This window comes from Pistacia vera, unplaced genomic scaffold, assembly GCF_008641045.1.
Source record: "Pistacia vera cultivar Batoury unplaced genomic scaffold, PisVer_v2 Contig106, whole genome shotgun sequence".
In the NCBI taxonomy this organism is placed as follows: domain Eukaryota; kingdom Viridiplantae; phylum Streptophyta; class Magnoliopsida; order Sapindales; family Anacardiaceae; genus Pistacia; species Pistacia vera.
The window spans coordinates 1056575-1078914 of NW_022195093.1; positions in this window are offsets into that span (position 1 = coordinate 1056575).

Below are 22340 nucleotides of genomic sequence, written 5' to 3' on the forward strand. Positions count from 1 at the left end.
TAAGTACAAACTAGTGTTGAACAACCAATCATTGAAGTTCCACAACCTACTGACAACATTCCAGTAGATCAGGTAGTTCAAGAGTCGCCAAGAACTTTTGAACAAGGAGTTGAACCACATACTTCTCCGGAATATGATCGTACAACATTAAGAAGATCTGCTAGACCAAGGAGATCAGTAATTCCTAATGATTATGTTGTGTATCTGCAAGAATCTGACTATAACATTAGAGCCGAAAATGATCTCAAGTTCTTTTCACAAGCCATGAGTTGCAAAGAATCAGAATTATGGTACAGTGCCATGAAGGAAGAGATGAATTCTATGAAGAGTAACGAAGTCTGGGATCTTGTTGAGTTGCCTAATGGTATAAAAGTCATTGGATGTAAATAGGTCTTTAAGACAAAGAATGACTCATTGGGCAACACTGAGAGATACAAGGCAAGACTCGTTGCTAAGAGATTCACTCAGAAAGAAGGAATCGATTAAACGGAGACTTTCTCTCCTGTATCTAAGAAAGATTCTTTTCGTGTGATTTTGGCATTAGTAGCCCATTTTGACTTAGAGTTGCAACAAATGGATGTGAAAATGACATTTCTTAATGGAGACCTAGAGGAGGAGGTTTATATGAAACAACCTGAAGGATTTTCCTCTAGTGATGGTGAGCACTTGGTTTGTAAGCTCAAGAAATCTATATACGGTCTAAAACAAGCATCCCGCCAATGGTATTTTAAATTCCATCGGGTAATTACTTCATTCGGTTTTATTGAAAACCCCATGGATCAATGTATATACCAGAAGGTTAGTGGGAGTAAGATATGCTTTCTTATTTTATATGTAGATGATATTTTGCTTGCAACCAATGATAAGGGTTTGCTGCATGAGGTGAAACAATTCCTCTCTAAGAATTTTAATATGAAGGATATGGATGACGCATCTTATGTCATTGGCATTAAGATTCATAGAGATAGATTTCGAGGTATTTTGGGTCTGTCTCAAGAAACCTATATCAATAAGGTTTTAGAGAGATTTCGAATGAAAGATTGTTCACCAAGTGTGGCTCCCATTATGAAGAGCGATAAGTTCAATTTGAACCAATGCCCAAAGAACGATTTTGAAAGGGAACAAATGAAGAATATTCCATATGCTTCTGATGTCGGAAGCCTGATGTATGCTCAGGTCTGTACAAGGCCTGACATTGCATTTATTGTTGGAATGTTGGGACGATATCAAAGTAATCCAGGTTTAGACCACTGGAGAACTGCAAAGAAAGTGATGAGGTACCTTCAAGGAACCAAAAACTACATGCTTATGTATAGACGGACGGACAATCTGGAAGTAATTGGTTATTCAGATTCAAACTTTGCTGGTTGTGTTGATTCACGCAAATCAACATCAGGATATGTTTTCATAATGGCTGGTGGAGCTATATCTTGGAGAAGTGTAAAGCAGTCCTTGACTGCTACTTCAACTATGGAAGCTGAGTTTGTTTCTTGTTTTGAGGCTACTTCACATGGTGTATGGTTAAAGAGTTTCATAGCTGGACTTAAAATTATGGATTCCATTTCTAAACCATTGAGAATATACTGCGATAATTCAGCTGCTGTTTTTATGGCTAAGAACAATAAAAGTCAAAGTCGAAGTAAACACATTGACATTAAGTACTTAGCCATAACAGAGTGTATTAAGGAAAACAAAGTGGTCATTGAGCACATAAATACTGAATTGATGATCGCTGATCCTTTGACCAAAGGCATGCCACCATTGAAATTCAAGGATCATGTAGAAGAAATGGGACTTCATTCCACTATGTAGTTGTATATATAATGTTTGAATAAAACTCTTATTTACTGTGATGTTTTCTCATATTCATGTGCACCTTAATTTCATTTGGGAAAATTCATCTGTAGGACCAAGAATAAACATAGGGTTATTTCATCAAGTAAGGTTGTCATATATAAAGTAAACTTGAGAAATCAAATGCATTGTAATACATGGAAGATAATACTCGTTTTATTTTGAGGACTTGTCTCCATGATTCGTGTATTTGTTTCTTAATGAAATAATGGTTAAAAATGTGGATCAAGTGGGAGAATGTAATGTTAGGAAACGACCGGGTTGCATAGCAGAAAACAAAATTTTATACAACCGTAGATCATTCCTTAAAGCCCAAAATCAAGGCACAAATTTTACAGTTTATATATTACATCAAGAATTTGCAGAAAAAGTTAATCTAAAGTTTAGATTCATATCCACGTTGGAGGCTCCACCAATATTGTCTCTGAACGTGTTTGCCATTGATCCAAGTGTAGGATCGAACCAAGAAGTCCACACGAAAACAATCACCAAGAACTAAGGAGGGATTTACTAGATCCTCCTTGGCCTTAAGAAATCAAGAATAACAAAAAGGAAAAACTTGATTTTTCAATCAAACAGTGAAAGTGGCGGGAGAGTGTATGGGTTGTTGTGTTTTTCTTTTCTTTAATCAAAAGGCAAAAAATGAGTTAATGTTTTTTAACAAATCACACAAACACCTTTCCTTTTATAGGCAAACCAAGTTGCCCTAATCCCACATGGAATGGGCTTGGGCTCCAACCCAAACACTCCATGTTGCCAAACACTCCCAATTAGATATTTTAATTTAATTCATCATTATCTCAATTAAAATCAATTAATATTTAATTAACATTTAACAATAATGATGATTTAATTAAATATGTGCGAACACACATTTAACCGTAATTTCACTTATTTAATTTTCTAACAAATTAAATAAAGGCTACGACCCTGCAAATTTAATTACACTGTGAAATTACCAAATACCCTTTCACCTAAAAAGCGAAACACCCTTCTTTCTTCTTGGCTTTAAATTATCTTCTATGTTTGTGACCTATAGTCCTCATCATACCGACAGTGTATAGTATCGCGATAACACCAATTAATTGTCTCACTAATACACAGACCAAGATGGCCCCTAGCAAGGCTCATGGCCACCCGATAGATTCGATTCAGCAAAATAGCTACCTATCAAGATATGATTATCATACAATTTGATCCTTTCATCATTTGTTATCTCGACGAGACGAAGTATAGAATAGTGTCAACCTCCGGTTACTCTCGATATTATGTATTCAGTTTTCTGGACCAATGACCTATATTATAATCTGGATAGAGCAACAACTCAATCCCACTATGTCACAGTTTTAGTGTCATTGCCATATACTTAATTATGCTGTGAGAAACTTCTCCCGTACTCGGGAGTGATGAATCCTTTGTCTATCTACTATAGTCTTGATACACTCCTCGATGTAGTCAATCATCACCGTATTGACAGCTCTGATAAAACTGCGTTAGGCTAGTGTCAACTGCACCAATTTTAGGCTAGTGTCAAACGGCACCATTCGGTGCACAAGGCGCTCCGTGATCTCAAGTCTAAGGATCACATGCACCACCATTCGTTAAAGGTTTGTTTCATAGACACTCGGGTTACCATCCATATGGAATCCTCTGGTGGGCCATCTAGTGAGCTTGCTGCGGTATATCCGCCTACAACAGCACCCATATGTTGCACCAGGTTGTCACCAACACCTTGACAAGTGAGATCAGTCACTGCCTTTCGACAGGGTTGTTCAACACTATGATAGCGTTACCGTATTATCTGCCCTTACTTCAGAATAATATTGGGGCTACGACGTTTCTAGAGTGACCACCATAGTGTTTATAGGGTCTCGCTATCAAGATTTGAAACACTTGATACCTTCATTACGGTTCTACCATTCTAAGGACATATCAATACATATTGCAATAATAATGATTTACCGCGATATAGAATAAAATGCCTTTTATTATTGATTAATGAACATTATTACAAAGAGTCAATTCTACAATATGATTGGCTCTAGGGCATCTACTCTAACATGTAAAACTTACATTACATTATGTTACTCATGTAACGTAAATAACCTTTTGATTTTCATCAATTTTAAACCTTGATGGTCCACATTAGTTGTTCAGTTTTCAAATGCTTCAGTTTTCAAACGTTTGGGATTTATGGCAGCCATTAAGCATGCTATTAAAAGCTTGATGAAAACTTGCCTATGTATATTATTTGGTCCCTAAGCTCAAGAACTCGATTATACTGAAAAATACACATTCAATATTAGAGTGTCTTGAGAGCTTAGAAAGCCAAAATACAGATGCTTGAGTTTGTTTCAATGGCCAGAGATATTCTTGATTCTTGATTTATAGTTTAAGAAATTTATTCTTTGTATTTATGTTTAATTACAGATAAATTCTTACATCATATAGAGAATTCGGTCTTGCTAAAGAAATTGATAATTCATTCTAGACTTCCTCCACCCTGGAAATAACATTAAGCTAGATGAAATAATTGCGGAGTATTAAGCTTCTCAACTCGGAGACAACTTCCAATTTGATTCCTTGGCGGACACCTTTTCTGTTTGATTAAGTAGCTGGCCATGCAGTAATTAATTCCTCGTTATCATAACTCAAAATTTAAATTAAGTATTTCTGTATGAATTAGAATTACCTCTAACATCTTAGTACATCTTGTAAGTTAATTACTATATAATGCAAGAACATATCATAGGCATGCCATTTTCCTAGATAAACGAATTAACAAAAATAGGGAGCAATTTCAGAGAAAAAGGGTAGAGAGTGAAGGGTTATTGGGCAAGCATATTGCTACTAACCACCATCGCCTCAAACCCTTTTTTTAAGTTTAGGTTAAAGAAGCAAATAATCTTATGTGCAGTGGGGAGTAAGGATTTATCTCATGAGGGCAGTGAAAAAATTTCAAATATTATAATCCATACAAAAATTGACTTTTCAATTCATTAATTTTAGTTAATAAATCTTTGTATCAAAATTAAATGAAAATATATTTGATATGGCATTTTACCTTTAAGGAGTAAGGCTATACTTCAGTTTAAATTATGGTTTTATGTAAAGTTTTTTTGACGCCACATGATGGTTTAGCGGTCTTTTATCTTCAAGGTATTAGTTTATATATGTTGAGACCTAATCTACAAGCTTAAGTTTTTGAATGGGATGATAATTTAACATGGCATAAGAGCCAAGGTCTCAAGTTAAAATCCGCACAGACGATCTCAACATAAATGATATTTTCTAATTTCCTATGAAAAAAAAAATAGATAACATATTCTTTCAGTTCACTATATATAATTTGTCTCATGTAAAGTCAACAATTAACTTTTGATTCGAATTTTGAAAACTTTAAAATTTTAATATAAAATCATTTCAGAATAATGCGGATCATGACGTCCTAGACTTTTACTGATCTTTTAAATCATGGGAAGTTGTTGAATTTATTTATAGCTCCATCATCTTCTTCTTATAAGCTTCTCTATAAGACTTCCATTTGTGTAGGGAGTAAGTAAGGAAGATAAAATGGGAAGAGCCCCATGTTGTTCTAAGGTTGGTTTGCGTACAGTCCATGGAGTCCTAAAGAAGATGTGTGTTAATTTAGTATATTCGGATTCATGGTGAAGGCCATTGGAGGAATTTGCCTAAAAGAGCCGGTAAGACTCAACTCATCTGTACATTTGTAAGTTCAGTATATGACTAAATTTGCTTGTTTATTTCATAATTTTTTAATGTTTTAGGGCTACTTCGATATGGGAGAGTTACAGGCTGAGATGGTGATTATCTACGATTGGATATCAAACGAGGGAACATTTCATCTGATGAGGAGGACCTTATCATCAGGCTTCATTCTCTTCTTGGCAATCGTTGGTCTCTCATTGCTAAAAGACTGCTGGGTCGAACTGACAATGAGATTAAAAACTACTGGAATTCTTTCTTTGAAGGAAATTGGAAACAAGTAGAAAAAAACTGAATGCCCAACACCAACAAGAGTAGTAAAGAAGAAACCAGTTCATCAATGGAAAGAAACCTAAGAAGAAGGATCAAACACTCAAAACTTAGAGACTTCAAAGATTAAGTATATCTCCCCAAGGCCGTCAAGGTTCTCCATACTCGAGGCAATTAGGACATCAAGCCAATGGATCATCATCATCATTATGCAGCCATGGAGATGAAAATATTACAAGACCAAATAATACAGAAGTACCATCAAATAGCTTTGAAAGTGGAAGGAACAATTACAGTAGAAAGGGGATAGCGACACACAATGGCTGGTAACGAAGAATATAGTTGTTGATAATTGATTTCGACACCAACAACTCACACGTGGCAAAATGCTAAGCAGACTTAGAAGTTACATGTGATATGAAAATATATAGCATGAGACTAAATAAGAGATGGTTTTTAAAGTGGTTCTAATACTCAAAAGTGTCCTACGTCCACTGTAATTGTATTAATAGGTGGTTATAGTTAGGTCGCATGTAGCGAGATGAGTTACAATTTAGAGAGAATATATATATATATATATATATATATTATATATATATATATATATATATATATATATATAATATATATATATATAATATATAAATATATATATATATATATATAGAGAGAGAGAGAGAGAGAGAGAGAGAGAGAGAGAGAGAGAGTATGTTGTTTAAGACCATTATTTTAAAACCCGGACCAGACCGGCTGGTCCAACTGATTGGACCGTGAACCGGTCACGTGTCTGGTTCGGGTTACCCTCAAACCCGTTAATAAGCTTTAAACCGTTTTAAACCGATTGAAAACCAGATAATATAAGTGAACCGCCGGTCCAACCGGACCGGCGGTAAAACCGGTCCACACTTTTAATCCCTAATCCATCGTCTTCTCTGATCTCTCGCGCAGCTCATTCTTCTCTTCTTCTCTGTCATGCATCGTCGCACCCTTTCTTCTCTTCTTCTGTCACGCAGTGTCGCAGCCCCTTCTCACCTTTTTCTCTTTCAGTTTTTCTCACAAAAACTCTCACGGTTTCGGCTGTCTTCTGTTCTCTCTGAAATCCCACCCAAATCGCATTTGAACTTGCCAAAAATCAACGACGACATCTTTCTCTCTCGTCTGAAATCGACGACATCTTCCTCCCTAGCTGGAAATCGACGGCGACAGCTCTATTCGTCGATCTAGGTAACGCCATTCCTCGCTCCCTTTACATTTAAGCTAACACCCTGTTCATTTCGCTGGAAATCTATAGAGCTATTGTGGTTGAATTAACATGATCTTGAGCATGTTCTTATGTTGTATGATGAATTTAATATGTTGTATGATGAATGTGTGGGAAATGCAGACAAGTGTGAACTAGTTCTTTTCTTTCCTGGTTTCAATATTTTGTAAAGGCACCAAAAATTGTGACCAGAGTTCTTGGTATGTTAGGTCATGATAATGGGCTCTGCTTTACAAAGGGAATGGGATATCACTGGAAAGCCTCAGCCTAAGATTTTTTATGTAAGTTGGAAGTTCATATACAGCTTTTGTGTCAAATGTACTAGTACATTTTTTTGGAGTGATTTTATAAGTCAAATACTGAAAAAGCTGAGACGTGTGGTTTAGTCTTTTTTGTTTTGCTTTTCATTGACACATTAGAAACTTGATTAATTATGAAATAGTTTAAAATAGTTTAAACTTTGCATGAGTTCTAGAGTGCCACAAATAAGGTCTATAGATGCATTTTTTTTTTATGGTGAGTGTTTTGTTCTATCAATCAAGTTAACTCTGGTAGTCTGCTTGCTGATTTCTGTATTTGTTTAAGTTGTTAAACTTCATGTCATGTTGTTATGCAGTCTTGCCACGTTCAGAATTTAGCTTTACCAACACCTTTTCCTTCCTTGTGTTTTAGCATAACTTCTACTGTCTTAATGTTAAAATTATGCTTTTTGAAGATTTTAAAAAAAGTTTATACGCTCTAGGTTGCTTGTGGGATATTGATGGTTTCATTGAGCTTAGCATTTGGTACTCTCTTTGGTTGGCATGTGTTCCTCATCTCTAAAAATATGACAACTATAGAGGTAAGTTTAGAAATTTTGAAGTTGTAACACAGCATAGTTTTTTCTTTGGCTGAAACCACTCAACTCTTCCGGTGACCTTAAGAACTTGCAGATGCATTTATATATATATTAGCTGTCCTCACGCCTACATTGGACTTGCTCATTATGTTTCTTTAAATGTTTGGCTTAGAGTTTTGACAATCAATTTCTTGGTATTGGCTTAGAGTTCTAAATATAGTAGCGTAATTTAGAGGACAATATAATATATATATAATATATATATTATATATATTATATTAATATAATATATTATATATATATTATATATATATATATATATATATATATATATATATATATATATATTATTATAATATATATATATTGGTGGCTTTAGTTATTTTCTTCATTATAGACAATAATGGCTTTAGTTATTTGCTTATCTTGAGATTACACAGCGGTGAACTTGTAATTGGTTAAGTGATAATTGTTGTTATTTCTTGTGTGATACCCGATAGGTAGATAAAGAATAAAAATAGACAATGGCAACATCTGGCTCTGGGTCTTCTTCACAATCTAGTAGAGGTAGGACTGATATAACATGGGCACATGTTATTGAGGTGTAGATCCAAATGGAAGGAAGACATTAACATGTCTTCACTGTGGAAAGTAACTAGAGGAGGAGGTATTTTTAGAATGAAACAACATCTAGCCAGAACAAAGGATGTTGGTGCTTGTAAAAAAGTTCCTTTTGATGTTCAATACTCCATGAGAGAATCACTAAAAGCATTGGGATAAAGAGTAAAGAGAAGGTTGATTCTAGTAAGTATAATACTCTCTACGGTGCTCCCGTACATGTATTTGAGGGAGATATGTTAAATGAGATAGTGAAGAATTTCGTCCATCAAAATTCACATAAATGAAGGTAGGTTTGGCAGTAAAAAACAAGTACAATGCTAACAATCAAAGAGAAACAAATCTATTGGGGTTGGCTATTTTGCTCCAGGACAATTGGTGGATCTCAACCTCAATTAGGAGTTGTTTAGCTAGAAAAGATGCCACGTGGAGAGTAGACATGGCTTTTGGAAGATTCTTTTATGATGCTTGCATCCCAATTAATGCTGTAAATTCAATTTATCTTCACCTTTGGTGGATGCTATAGCCGCAATTGGGCCTGGGTATAAACACCCAATTATCATGCTTTGCGTGTCAATTTGTTAAGAGATGCTAAGAAGGAAGTGCAGGCTTCTTGTTGATAGTTATAGAAAGATTTGGGAAAATATTGGATGTCCTTAATGGCTGATGGTTGGACTGATAATTCACATAGGTCTTGATCAATTTTATGGTGTATTGTCCTAAGGGAGTTTGTTTTGTGAAATCAGTTTGATGCTTCAGATGTTGTGAAGGATGCTGGGACATTGTTGAAGATGTTTGAGGAGGTAGTTTATGGATTGGACCATAGTATTGTCCTTTTGTCTCAGACAATGGATCCAATTATAAAGCTGCTGGAAGAATTGTTTTGAGAAATATCTGAGTATTACTTGGTCACCCTGTGCAGCACATAGCATAAATTTGGTGTTAAAAGACATAGCTGAGATGGATCAGATATTTTATCTTGCGAGACGTGCTTCTGAGGTGACGAAGTTATTATAATCATACATTTTTGATAGCTTGGTTGAGGAAAAGAACGGTAATTACTTTTAGCTCATGTTCTTGTCAAGTCTAACATAATATCATTTTTATTATTGACTAACATCTATTATTTATCAATTGAACAGGGTTGGAAAGAAATTGTTCGTCAGTGCAACCCGTTTGCTACAACTTTCATTGCAATGAGAAGCATTCATGAGCACAAACATGACTTACAAGCCATGGTGACAGATAGGCATTTGTCATTCTCGATATGCAAAAAGTAATAAAGGCAAACATGTTATTGACATATTTTGGATAACGATTTTTGGGATATGGGTAAGATATCCAAAGTTATGAGTCCATTGATGCGCTTGTTGAGGATTGTTACTCAGATGAGAAGCCAGTATGGGATATGTGTATGATGCATGTACAGAGCGAAAAATGCAACTAAGAAGTGGTTTAGAATAAAAAGAAATTCTACAAGCCTTATACATGAATCATTAAGCTACGTTGGGATAGGACATTGCGTCGGGATATCCATACTGCGGCTTATTATTTGAATCCTGCCTTTAAATATGACGAAGAATCTTTTTGCCTCAAGCCAGAAGTCATGAGTGGTTTCCTTGAGACTATTGACAGTAAAGCAAGTGCTTTCAATTTGAGCAAGACAAGGTTAATGGAAGAGAGTAGATTATATTCAAATCGAGAGGAAAGCTTTTCTCGTGGCTTGCTCTTGAAACTGCCAAAACCACACGTCCTGGTACGTATAGCTATAAAATTTATAAGTTCTTTTGTCTTTTAAGTCTATTTATTTATTATGTTTAATTTTCAATTAGATGAATGGTGGAGAACTTTGGGTATAGTACTCCAAATTTGCAAAAGTTTGCAATAAAAATTCTTAGTCAAACTTCAAGCTCTTCTGGTGTGAACGAAATTGGAGGGTTTTGAGCGCATACATACTAAAAAGAGGAATAGATTGGAGTATCAAAGGTTGAATGATCTTGTTTCGTTCACTATAACTTGCGTTTGCAAAACAGGTATAAAACATTGTCAATTACTCAATTATGCATCACTCTTATTGTTATTATCTATTATTTTCCTTGATTTTTAGTTGTCATGCTTTTAATATTTCATTATGGTATTTTAGGAAGTGTTCAAGAGAATAAGTTTGGATCCTATTGATTATGAAGTATTGACAAACTGAAGGTTGGATAGTTGACGATGAAGAGGAGGAGGTCAGTGAACTTAATTATGAGGAGTTGGAGGAACAAATGTTATATGGAGAAGGATCTATTCCTACTGGAGTTGCTGATCACCCTTCTTTTTATGATTCAACAGATGGTTCAGAATGTTGGTTTCAATTATTTAAGCAACTTAGTATCTATTTAAATTAAATTACAAGTTTTAACTTATGATTTCTATTTTTTACTTAAATTTGTGTAGATGGTGATGATGATAATGATGATGATGATGATGATGATGAATTTTGATGCTAGTGTGTGAAGCTCAATCAACATGGAGACGAATTAAAGAAAAAAAACTTGCATTAAATATTTTGTTATTAATTAGTATGTATTTTGACATTTAATATGTAAATACAACATCATGTTTGGATTTAGACTTTGAATTGTTGTTAAATACTTAAATTATGCTAGGATTGTTGTTGAATTTGAACTTTGAATTATATTGGATTGGACAGTAATTAAGTTGTTATTGTCTTATTAAAAAATAGAAATCTAAAAAAAAAAAAGTTTTTAAAAAAATGTGTTGATGTCATCATGATGTGTGATGACATCACTGGTCCAACCGACGGTCCAACCGGTTGGACCCGTCAGTTGGACCGGTTGAACCGTGACCCGGCCAGCAGAGCAGGTTGCCTACCGGTCCGGTTTTTAAAACAATGTTTAAGACTAAAGATAAGTCAATCCCATAAATAAGAGAGGAGCCCTCTATTTATAGTGGGAGGATTCAAGGTAATAATCATGAGTCTGCTATCCGACATATGGGGTACAATTCCTAACTTGATTCTCATTGGTTGTCTGTATGAGAGATATCCTTAAATTGCGTAGGGCTCGGACAGGTGGACAATTCCTAGCCACTGGCAAGCCTGGCATTCACTTGCCACACTAACGAGAACCATACCTCTTTTGTCATTACGCGATGTGGCAACATCTAGACGACACAAATCCTTCCTGAATTTTGATTGGCTCTTGCTGACAGAAGTCCACGTCAACCTTGCCTTTTTAGGCATAACAGAAGCCTCCCAGTTTTTAAGGTTTAAGGATTAAACCTTGATAACTTTATGATTATGTGACGACTTGACTTGTCCCAAATGACGTTGGGTCGAGCTGGTCAAGCCGCAAGGAGGTCGTAACATGTACCTCTAAGAATAACAGAAGCGACCTAAGGTGGCCTTCTCCCATAGGTTCAACGACCTGGGTCAGACCCTACTCAGTGCTATACCGACATGCTTTGAATCTCATCCGTAGTTTGCGACCTGAGAAACTTAGTACATTTTTACCAAAAGAAAAGAATCACATCATCTTGAAACCGATACACGATAAAGAGTATTTTACTCGAACAACCTCTTCAGATGTTATCCGTTGTGCTTGACAGCTAGTCTTGTCAATAAAATAATCTTTATTCTGACAGATGTGTCTATTGCACAATAAGTGCTAGCCATGCGCATTAAATACAAGCCATGCTGAAACGACATTCTCTTTTAGAGCATTAAATACGGATAAGGGCAGATTTAATGTGGAGGAGATAATCAAGTCGTTGCTTGGTTTGTTCCAATAGAGGGAAATGTTTATTGGCATTCATAAAGCATGGGGGTTACTTTTTCTCATGGATTAACGACATGTGGTCGTAATCAATGGCGAGAAACGTATCCTGCTCTTGCCTAAGCGTCGCTCACCTAGGGAAACCAATAATCGTTTTTCCCCTTATAAAACCCCAAGCTCACTTCAAGTTTTGTCACAGAACTCATATTTTCAGAGAAAAAACAAAACTCTCACAAAATCAGTCCGCCCTTCTTCCAGTTGATGTGCACTCTTCGTTACGATAGGAAGTTCATTCCTAGCAACCAAGAGGTAAGGAGGATTTCTCCTTCATTTTCTTTTATTATTTTGTTAATAGCTTGACTTGACGATAATGGTGGATATGAACTGTCTGGTAAGCTTTCACGGTGTGTATTTCCAAACAATGGTGAGAAGAGAGCTTTTGTCTTTATAAAGAGTGAGAACTTAGGGCACGAATCCTTAGGGATTCATCCTCAATGGGTTTTAGGGTTTTTCTAGGGGTTAAGGAAGACAAAATAGGGTTTCTTTTGCTCTTCCACGTCATCGTACGAAACACTATACAGAGACTGAGTTATCTCAGTGTGTCGCCTCTTTTTCAGACTTTAAGAGCAATGGATGTCTCAGCAACCAGAGTAGCCGAGGGGACGAGCTTGCAGGTGCCAAGTGCCCCAGTGGGTCCCGTGCTAGAGACCTTATTGGTGGCCACATGGGATGAGATATAGAAGGCAGTGGACCAGTATGCACTTAGCGTGTATGTCTACCAACATAGGACATATGCAGCTCGGAATCCCCCAAAGGGAATGGCTGTGGTCTGGAAGGCGATCTTTAAATGTGGGGCGTTAATACCTTTTCACCCCTTTATTAGATAGATCCTCGACCACTTTGAGGTCGCGCCATTGCAATTGACACCTAATGCGTATATGATAGCTGTTGCTATGTATATTGCATGTGGTGAAATTGGCCTTTGTGAACTGACAATGTTGGAGCTCGCATGCTCTTACTATCTGAAGAAGAGCAAGGATAGAGATTTTTTTTTTACCTCTCGAAGCGATCTAAAATCAAGGGAGGAATATTTGGTTACCCTAGTAACGTTGGGGCTTATGAAACCAAATTTTTCCTTTTTGATATGATGGCGTCTGCCAGTTTAGGGAGCTGAGTAGGTTTTCCTTTCTTTCAATTTGTGAACTGTTCCTTTTCCTTCATTTTTTGTTTCTAACGAACTTTTTTGTCTCATTGCAGGAAATAAGATGACCAAATTGATGGCTCTGATTGATTTCAACTGAATTGTGGGATTCGGTAATCTACCTGAGCAAAGTCGCGATGTAAGACTGCTTGTGACTACTACAAACTTGAGAAAATATGGTTTTTTCAATCTTAAAGCATCTCTGGAACCCTTAGTCCATAAGTATCCTCACACTTAGAACCTTTTTCTTTTGTCTTAGTGACCTTTTCGCTAACATGCTTTTATGGCGTGCAACGATAATGCCACCCAAGGTTCCATGGTTGATGATGAAGACCAGGGGATTCGTATTTCTCTAGGTCACCCTGATTGAGCCAACCGAGGTGATCCTTGATGATATCCCTGTAAGAGGGATACAGATTGGCATGCGAACACCCACAGAGTGACATAGGGAAGCTTCTCGGCCCGTAGCTACTTGCGTCGCTAAGCAGAAAACCATGGGCCAAAAAACTAAGAAAAGAAAGCAATTGTAAGCTAAAGAATCAGAGTCCGAGCCAGAGGGCTTAAGGGTGCAGCTTGGGAGATTGTAGCCTTACCAAGCTTTCCGCTCAGGGTGGCCCCGAGGCACCCACATGGCATTTCGATGGTCCCTGATAGCTCATGCAGAGGAGAGGGGGAGGCTGCAGTTGCCTGAAGGAGAGCGGGCAAACAACGGGTTGACCAGATGCTAGTTCCTCCGAGGGCAAACACGCTTGTGCTGGATTCCATGAGGCAACTCTCGAAACACTTGCAGCTGATGGTGCATACCCTGCTAGAGTGCCAACTGGCTACGGCCTTTGAGGAGTTCGTTGCTTCCCAACCCACAGACACTATGGCTACAACACTTGTTGTTGATTTTCACAAGTGTATAAAATCGTGCAAGTAATAAAGTGTATAAATACAGATATCGAACCTAAGGGAATTACTATTATCAATTACCAATTAAACTATCCTATTACTATTTGAACAATCCAAATTGTATCAAGGAAAACCTAAATTAAATAAAATTAACAATTGAAATTAAAAAGAGAACTGAAAAAAAAATAATTAAAACAAATCTTTTGGTTAAAACAAGATGACTAGACCTAGGGCATATATTTCACACCAACTCTTATTCATATGTATCGATCACTTATGCTAATTTTATTAAACTCTTCCTACAGGTCAAACTTCCTATATTTCCAATAACTTTCTCTCAAACAATTATCAAATTAACCCCTAATTACTAACCCGAATTATCTCTAATCAAATTTAAGCAATTGAAGATCATTACACTCTATGGAGTTTACCAAAACCTCACAAGTCGCAGTAACCTATCTCTACCGTTCGCTCAACCTATGGTTTTACTACCATAGACTAACTAAGTATTATCTCTCGATCTCAACCTAGATCATTAGTTCATTCAATTCTTGGGCCCTTGAGAATCAAAAGCATTAAGCATAATAATAATAAAACTTATGAAGAAATCTTAATAAAAATCAACATAAATAAATCAACACATAATCAAGAGATTGGGCTACATCTTATCCCTAGAAAAATAAAGTTAGTTCATAATAAACATGAAAGAAACAATCATCTTTATTAAAATAATCAACACAAGTTTATAAGAAAGAAACAAGAAGAACTTCCCTATATTGTGAATCAAAGCTCCAGAAATTTTGACACTTTTCTTCTATAGGTTTTTCTTCTCTTATTCTCCCCAAAGAATCCCTAAATTAATGCTAAAAGACTTCTATTTATATTCCTCAAGGGTTAGGGTTTTATTTTCCTTAATTCTATTTGGTTTAGGACTCTTAACCCTATTTTCCTAAACAAAAACAGATGACAATTTCTTAACTGCCATGACTATGCCTCAGCACTGTGCTGCAGCATGGTAGCTACCAGAAAAAGTATGTCGTGGCACTGTGCTGTGGCATGGTAGCTGCTGGACAAAGAGTGCCACGACACAGTAATAACTCTTCTTGTTTTCGCATCAATCCATAACACTTCAGAGATGGTGATTTTTGTGCTCAATAAAAATGAAATTTGGAGAAGTGGTAAACATATTAAATGTAGCCCTTTGAATTAGCTTTCCAATAGCTAAAGAATTGTCTTAATCCGAGTTCTATAGCTTGAGATATTTTCAAAATACCAAGGAATGCTCAAGCTAGAGCATAATCTAGAATCTACTCTTTACTTCAAATCTCCATAACTTCTTCAATTCAACTTCGATTCTTGATCCGTTTGTTTCTACTCATTAATCATTTCATTGCCGACACGATTCTTCATCTGAGCATAACATTTAAGCACTAGTAGCTTGAAAAACACTAAAACACACCCGTCATCCTGTAAAAGACAATTATGAAAATAATAAGCTACTTTACCAAATTAAGCCTAATTTCTCACAAATAATCCTCATAAACCACTAATTAAATGTGTATTTTTAAGCTCTTATCAGCGCTTCAGCTGCAAAGCAAGGTAAAACAACTCGTTCTTGGCGAGGACTTCCCAATATCAGTTGATTTTCTTACCCTTATGATTTTCGAGAAAATTGAGGTTAACTCTTATTTCTTTTCTCATGCAGTCTCTGCTTGCCTTGCATATGACCCAACAGAAGACCAAACTGGACTCTGCTGGGGGGCTGCACGAGCTGAGGGAAGAGAATGCCAAGCTAAAACAGGACTTCATGACTCTGGACACAGAGGCAAAAACGTATCACGTTCAGGTAAATCAGTACTTGATAGAGAGAAACTCTGCCCTTCGCACAGTGGAATTCTAGAAGGTTGAGCTCGAGAAGAGAGGCAAGGAGAACAAAGAGCTCCAAAGGACAGTGGCCATACTCACTAAAGAGTGTGGCGAGAAAGAGCAGGAGCTGAAGGTAAACTCTGGGCGAGCCATGAAAGTGGAGGAAGAAAGAGCTCGACTATGGGAAAATTCTGAGAAGTAGAAGAGAGCATTGGAAATGGACCTTGAGCTTTCCCAAGGGTCGATTGCTTCATTAACTGATCAGATGAAGCAGCAAAACCTTGAACTCGAGAAAAAGACCGCTTTTTGGGCAATACAGGCCATCTACAACTTGCAACCAAGAAATCCAAGGATGGACCTATCTGACCTCCCGATTGAATATCAGGACATCCTTGCTTCCATGGCCCAGGCCGATGATGAGGAGGAAGAGGGACAAGAGCCTCCTCCAGAGGATGACCAGCCGAAGGAATATATCCCTAAGGAGCTAACAGTTGATCGGATGGTCGACAACCAATCGGGGGATACAGAGGTCATGCCCGCAGAGCCAAGAGGTGGAGACTAGTGATCGCTTCTTTTGCTTCTGCATAGCTTTTGTTTTGACTCTTTCTTTTTATTACTCATCTCTTTTTTGGCTGGCCACTGTACTTATTCGAATTACATTTATAAAACAAGTATTTTTAGCCATCTGTGATAGCACTTATAATTTCGAGTATTTCACAAGACTAATGTTACATATCTGAGTAAGAAACTTGTAAAACATCGTAACGAACAAGATCATACAAGACATATTTGTTCAAGACAAAGAATAACGATCTTATTTATAAAGGTTACAAGGAAAACTTTACAAGTAAAAGAAATGGAAAATTAAGAGCGAGTTTGGAATTACTGGTAATAGGGGTGAAGATGCTCAGCGTTTCAAGCTCGGGGTACTTTAGAACCATTAAGCCTCTTGAGGTGATGCGTTCCTGGCCGTATTACCTTAGCAATGCAATATGGACCTTCCCGGTTAGGTCCCAGTACTCCCACACTTGGTTCCCTTGTATCGAGAATGACTTCTTTTAGAACTAGGTCATCGACCTGAAAGTCTTTTTTCTGACCTCAGAGTCGAAGAACCTTTTTGTACGCTACTAGTAGGATGCTATCCTTAGTCGAGCCTTATCGTTGTGTTCTTCAACTAGGTCTAGACTTGCACGTAGAAGTGCTTCATTGTCTGTTTCATTGAATAGGTCTCTCCGGAGTGAACCAGTCCTTACTTCCACTAGGATCATAGCCTCGCAGCCATATGCTAGCGAGAAAGGCGTTTCTAAAGTAGAGGTTCTCAGAGTTGTTTTATATGCCCATAGAACTTTTGGGAGGTTATCGACCTAATTACCCTTAGTAGTGCCAAGCTTGGCCTTCAGAGTGTGCTTGATGGTTTTGTTGACAGCTTCAACCTGACCATTGACTTGCAGTTTTGTGACTAATTCAAACTTTTTATGGATCCCTAGCTCATTGCAAAACTGCTTGAAGTCTTCATTGTCGAACTGCTTCCAATTATCAAAGATAAGTGCATGAGGAATCCCATAGTGGCATACTATCTACTTGAAGATGAAGTCTTTGAGCTTCTTGTTAGTGATTGCGGTTAAGGGTTCAGGCTCAACCCATTTGGTGAAGTAATCTACCACGACCATAGCATATTTGATGCCCCCCTTTCCGACTGGTATGGGTCCAATAAGATCAATTTCCCACATGAAAAAAGGCCAAGGGCTGGTCATTGTTGTCAGCTGGTGGGAAAGAGCTCACGGGATGTTTGTGAACTGCTGACACTTGTCACACTTTTTCATAAAACTGAAAATTTCTTCCTGAAGTAGAGGCCAATAGTACCCTTGGCAGACAATTTTATTGGCGAGGGATCATGCGGCAGTGTGATTACCACAAATCCCTTTATGTATCTCTCTTATAATATAGTCTACTTCTTCGTCGGTTACACATCGAAGGAAAGGGGCGCTAAACCCTCGCTTGTACAACTGTTCTCGAATGAGCGTGTAACGATCAACTCTGGTACGTAGGATTTTTGCCTTAGTCTTGTCACTGGGCAGAGTCCTATCTTGAAGATATTGAATGATTGGAGTCATCCAGGAAATTGACTCTATTGTGGCTATGGTTTGCTCGGGTGAGCTGATACTAGGAATCTCTATGTACCGAAATTTCTGGTACATCTGAGTCTAGCAACAAGGCTATTCTTGCCAAGGCATTTGCGACAAAGTTACTGTCTTTCAGAATTTGCTTGATCGTGAAGTGCTTGAAAGACTTGAGTGCGGCCTTAGCTTTCTTCAGATAGCTAATCATGTTTTCTTCCATGACTTGATATTCTCCCAAGATCTAATTAACAATCAGCTGGGAATCGTTATGAATACTGATCGCGCTTAATCCAATTTCTCTCGCTAATCACAAAATAGCGAGCAATGCTTCATATTCGGCCTCATTGTTTGTAGTTTGGAACCTAAATCGAAGAATTCCATGGATTCGAGTCCCCTGGAGACTGAGGAGGAGAAGACCTGCCCCGACTCTTTTCCTATTCGCAACATAGAGGCTTCAAATTGATAAGTTTTGAATGATTTCCTGGATGACTTCGCTGGTTTGCTGCTCATATTCTTGATTCGGTTGGTACGAGAATTCTGAAATGAAATTGACAACAGCCTGCCCTTTGATTATTGCTTTCAATATTCATTACAGATCGAACTGACTCAATTTCATTGCCCATTTGAGTAACTTACCTAAAGCTTCCAGCTTCTGAAGAACTTACCTGAGCGGGTAGTTGGTCAGAACATGGATTGTGTGGGCATAGAAATAGGGTCGTAGCTTCCTGGATCAACAAGGCATAGGCTAATCGCTCCATTTTTGGATACTGTATCTCGGCGTCTAATAGTCGCTTGCTTGCATAATACACTAGCCATTGAACTCTTCCCTCTTCTCGAATGAGAGCTACGCTAACCGCATGCTGAGAGACAGACAGGTACAGGAGTAGAATTTCCTTGGGAAGAGGCTTGGATATGGGTGGCTTTCTGAGGTGTTCTTTTATACTCTGAAAAGCCTGCTCGCACTCTGGAGTCCATTCGAACTTCTTGCTAGCCCTGAGTATATTAAAAAATGGCAAGCAACGATATGTTTCTCTCGATATGAAGCGATTGAAAGCCACTATCCTCTCATTTAGGTTCTAAACCTGTTTTCAGTTGGTCAGACTTTTCATATCAAGGAGAGCTTGAATCTTCTTGAGGTTGATTTTGATTCCCCTTTAGTTAACCATATACCCTGGGAACTTTCTCGAGGATACTCTGAATGAGCATTTAAGAGGATTGAGCTTCATCCTGTACCTTCGGAGTATGTCGAACATCTCAACGAGATGCGCTATGTGATCTGAAGTGACATGCGACTTGACCAGCATGTCATCAATATAGATTTCCATTGACTTTCCGATCTGCTCGAAAAACATACGGTTAACTAGCTACTAGTAAGTTGCCCTAGCGTTTTTTAAGTCGAAGGGCATGACCTTGTAGCAATATAGTCCCCGATCTGTAATGAACGAGGTATGCTCTTTGTTTGGCTTGTACATCGAGATCTGATTATTTCTCAAGTAGGCATTCATAAAACTTAGCAGTTCATGCCCGGAGGCGGCATCAATGATCTGATCGATCCTTAGTAAAAGAAAGTTGTCCTTTGGATAGGCTTTGTTGAGGTCGGTGAAGTCGACACATGTTCGCCACTTGCCATTGGGCTTCTTTACCAAGACCGGATTGACAACCTAGCTCAGGTAAAGTGCTTCCCAAATGGACCCATTCAAAAGGAGCTTATCTACCTCAGTTTTCAAGGCAGCATAGCGTTCAGGGTCCATTGCTCTTCTCTTCCGGTGAATTGGCTTAATCACATTGTCAATATTTAGTTCATGACATATGACATTGGACTGATCCCAGTCATGTCGTCATGAGTCCATGCAAAAACATCGATATTCTCTCTAAGGAAGTTTGTCAGGTTTTTGGCGAGCTGAGGGTTGAGATTACTCCCGATTCTCAACACTTTGGTCGGCTCAATGAGTCCATGCAAAAACATCCATGTGTTAGTGTATGCCCTAGGAACCAATCGTGTCGTCAGTTCCAAGGCATTATGTTTTGTATATATATGTTAATGTATATATTTTGTATATACATTTGATAAGACAATAGAAGAAAGTGTTCTTATTTCACATGTGATTTACTGCTTCATTTATATATATGTATTACATGTGAAATGTCCAGATGATACAAATCTTTAGAAGATCAAAATCATATAAGTATTTCCTACATAGGTAATATTAATTGGGCAATAATATTACATAGTAGGCATGCTGAATGCCTCCGTAAAATATCATGTGATGGTATTAGTGTGGGTGATTATAAAAGTTATATCACTAGGGCATTAGCATGGATACGCGACTAGTGAACTGTTTATCGAATATGGCCATTTATGATGAATCAAATGAACATTTAAAATGTAATAAATGATTAAACATAAAATCGTACTAGAGTATTAATAATCCTTAGACCTGAGATATCACGGTTGGATTCTGCATAAACGCATATGGTTCATATGGTGTATAAACATGAGGCTAATAATGCCATGTGTTAATAAGCCAATTTGGCCATGTGTTATTTATGTGTGAGGATAAGTGATAGTGAAGATGGGATCCGTTGACTTGGTATAGATTGATATCAAGTTCCTAGACAAATGTCAAGATACATTAGAAAAAGGAAATCTCCGGCCGGGGTATATAAAATGTTACATGAAAGGTTGTTTCATGGTGACACGTTCCATATGTATTGTATTAAAATTAAGATAAGGATTTTCACATACCATGAATCCATTCTTAATTGGGATTAGACAACGGAAGGATTTGATTATACAATGTGTATGATTGTAAAAGGTTTGTTGGAGTATACCTTCATTGTGACTTAGGGGTTATGGAGCATTGCTAGATGCCTACCATGATCAGTGGGAGTTTTGTTCATAAAGAGTTATGACAAAACATATCGAAATAGACTGTGATATTGGGCCCACGGCTAGGCCACAGTGAACCTAAGAGGTCACACATAAAAACTAAGGAGAATGGAGAAATAGCCAAAGAGAGTTGATTATCCAAGGTTGGCTAGCACCTACCAAGGGTAATAAAGTTATTTATATTAATCATTTTCTTTATATTAAATTGGATTTTAAAAGGGGTTGTAATTGTAAACAATTAAGGGTTAAATTGTTATGTAAACAATTTAAGAGTTAAATTGTTAATTGTGATTAAATGTTAATCCAATGTTATAATTTAAAGATGTTTAACAACTTCATAACAATTATGGAATTTTTTAAAGAAGTCCAAAACAATTATTGAATTGTTTACAAGGATTCCTATATAAAGAAAAGGATATATCAATTTTTGTGTAGAGAAAAAAAAATCTCTAAGAAACCTAAATATCTCTCTTGGCCAAATTTCTTCTTCCCTTGGTGTGGATACTCTTTTGCTTAATTTCTCTTGAAATTAAGAGTCTCCAAGGTTGCTAAGGGCTTAAGGTAACATGTTCTACCTTACTTATTTCAATTTGATTGATTTTTTTTTTAAAAACTACGACTGTACTTGTTATAGTATGATATGCTTGATTCTCCATGCATCCATCTTACACCATGTTATCCTCTACTAGGCCGGGCTATGGCTCGATCTTGTTGATCGCCATAATCTGCTTGGGATGCCTATTGGCCTTCCTTTTCCTTTGCACGCCATCTGTACTACTCTTATGTAATAGTCACAAGATTCACATTAAGATCCGTTTACTTCCCCAATCCCTATCGGGGTGGGAAACTTCATTTTTAGATGGTAGATGGAGGTGACTAGCCTGAAATTTCATAGTAGAGGTCGTCATAGAATGCCATTGAAGGCGAACGGACAATCTACCACCAAAAACTTCGTCATTTTGGTCATTTCGTTGGTTTCACCTAACGTGATTAGGAGTGAGATTGTTCCCTTAGGAATCAGAT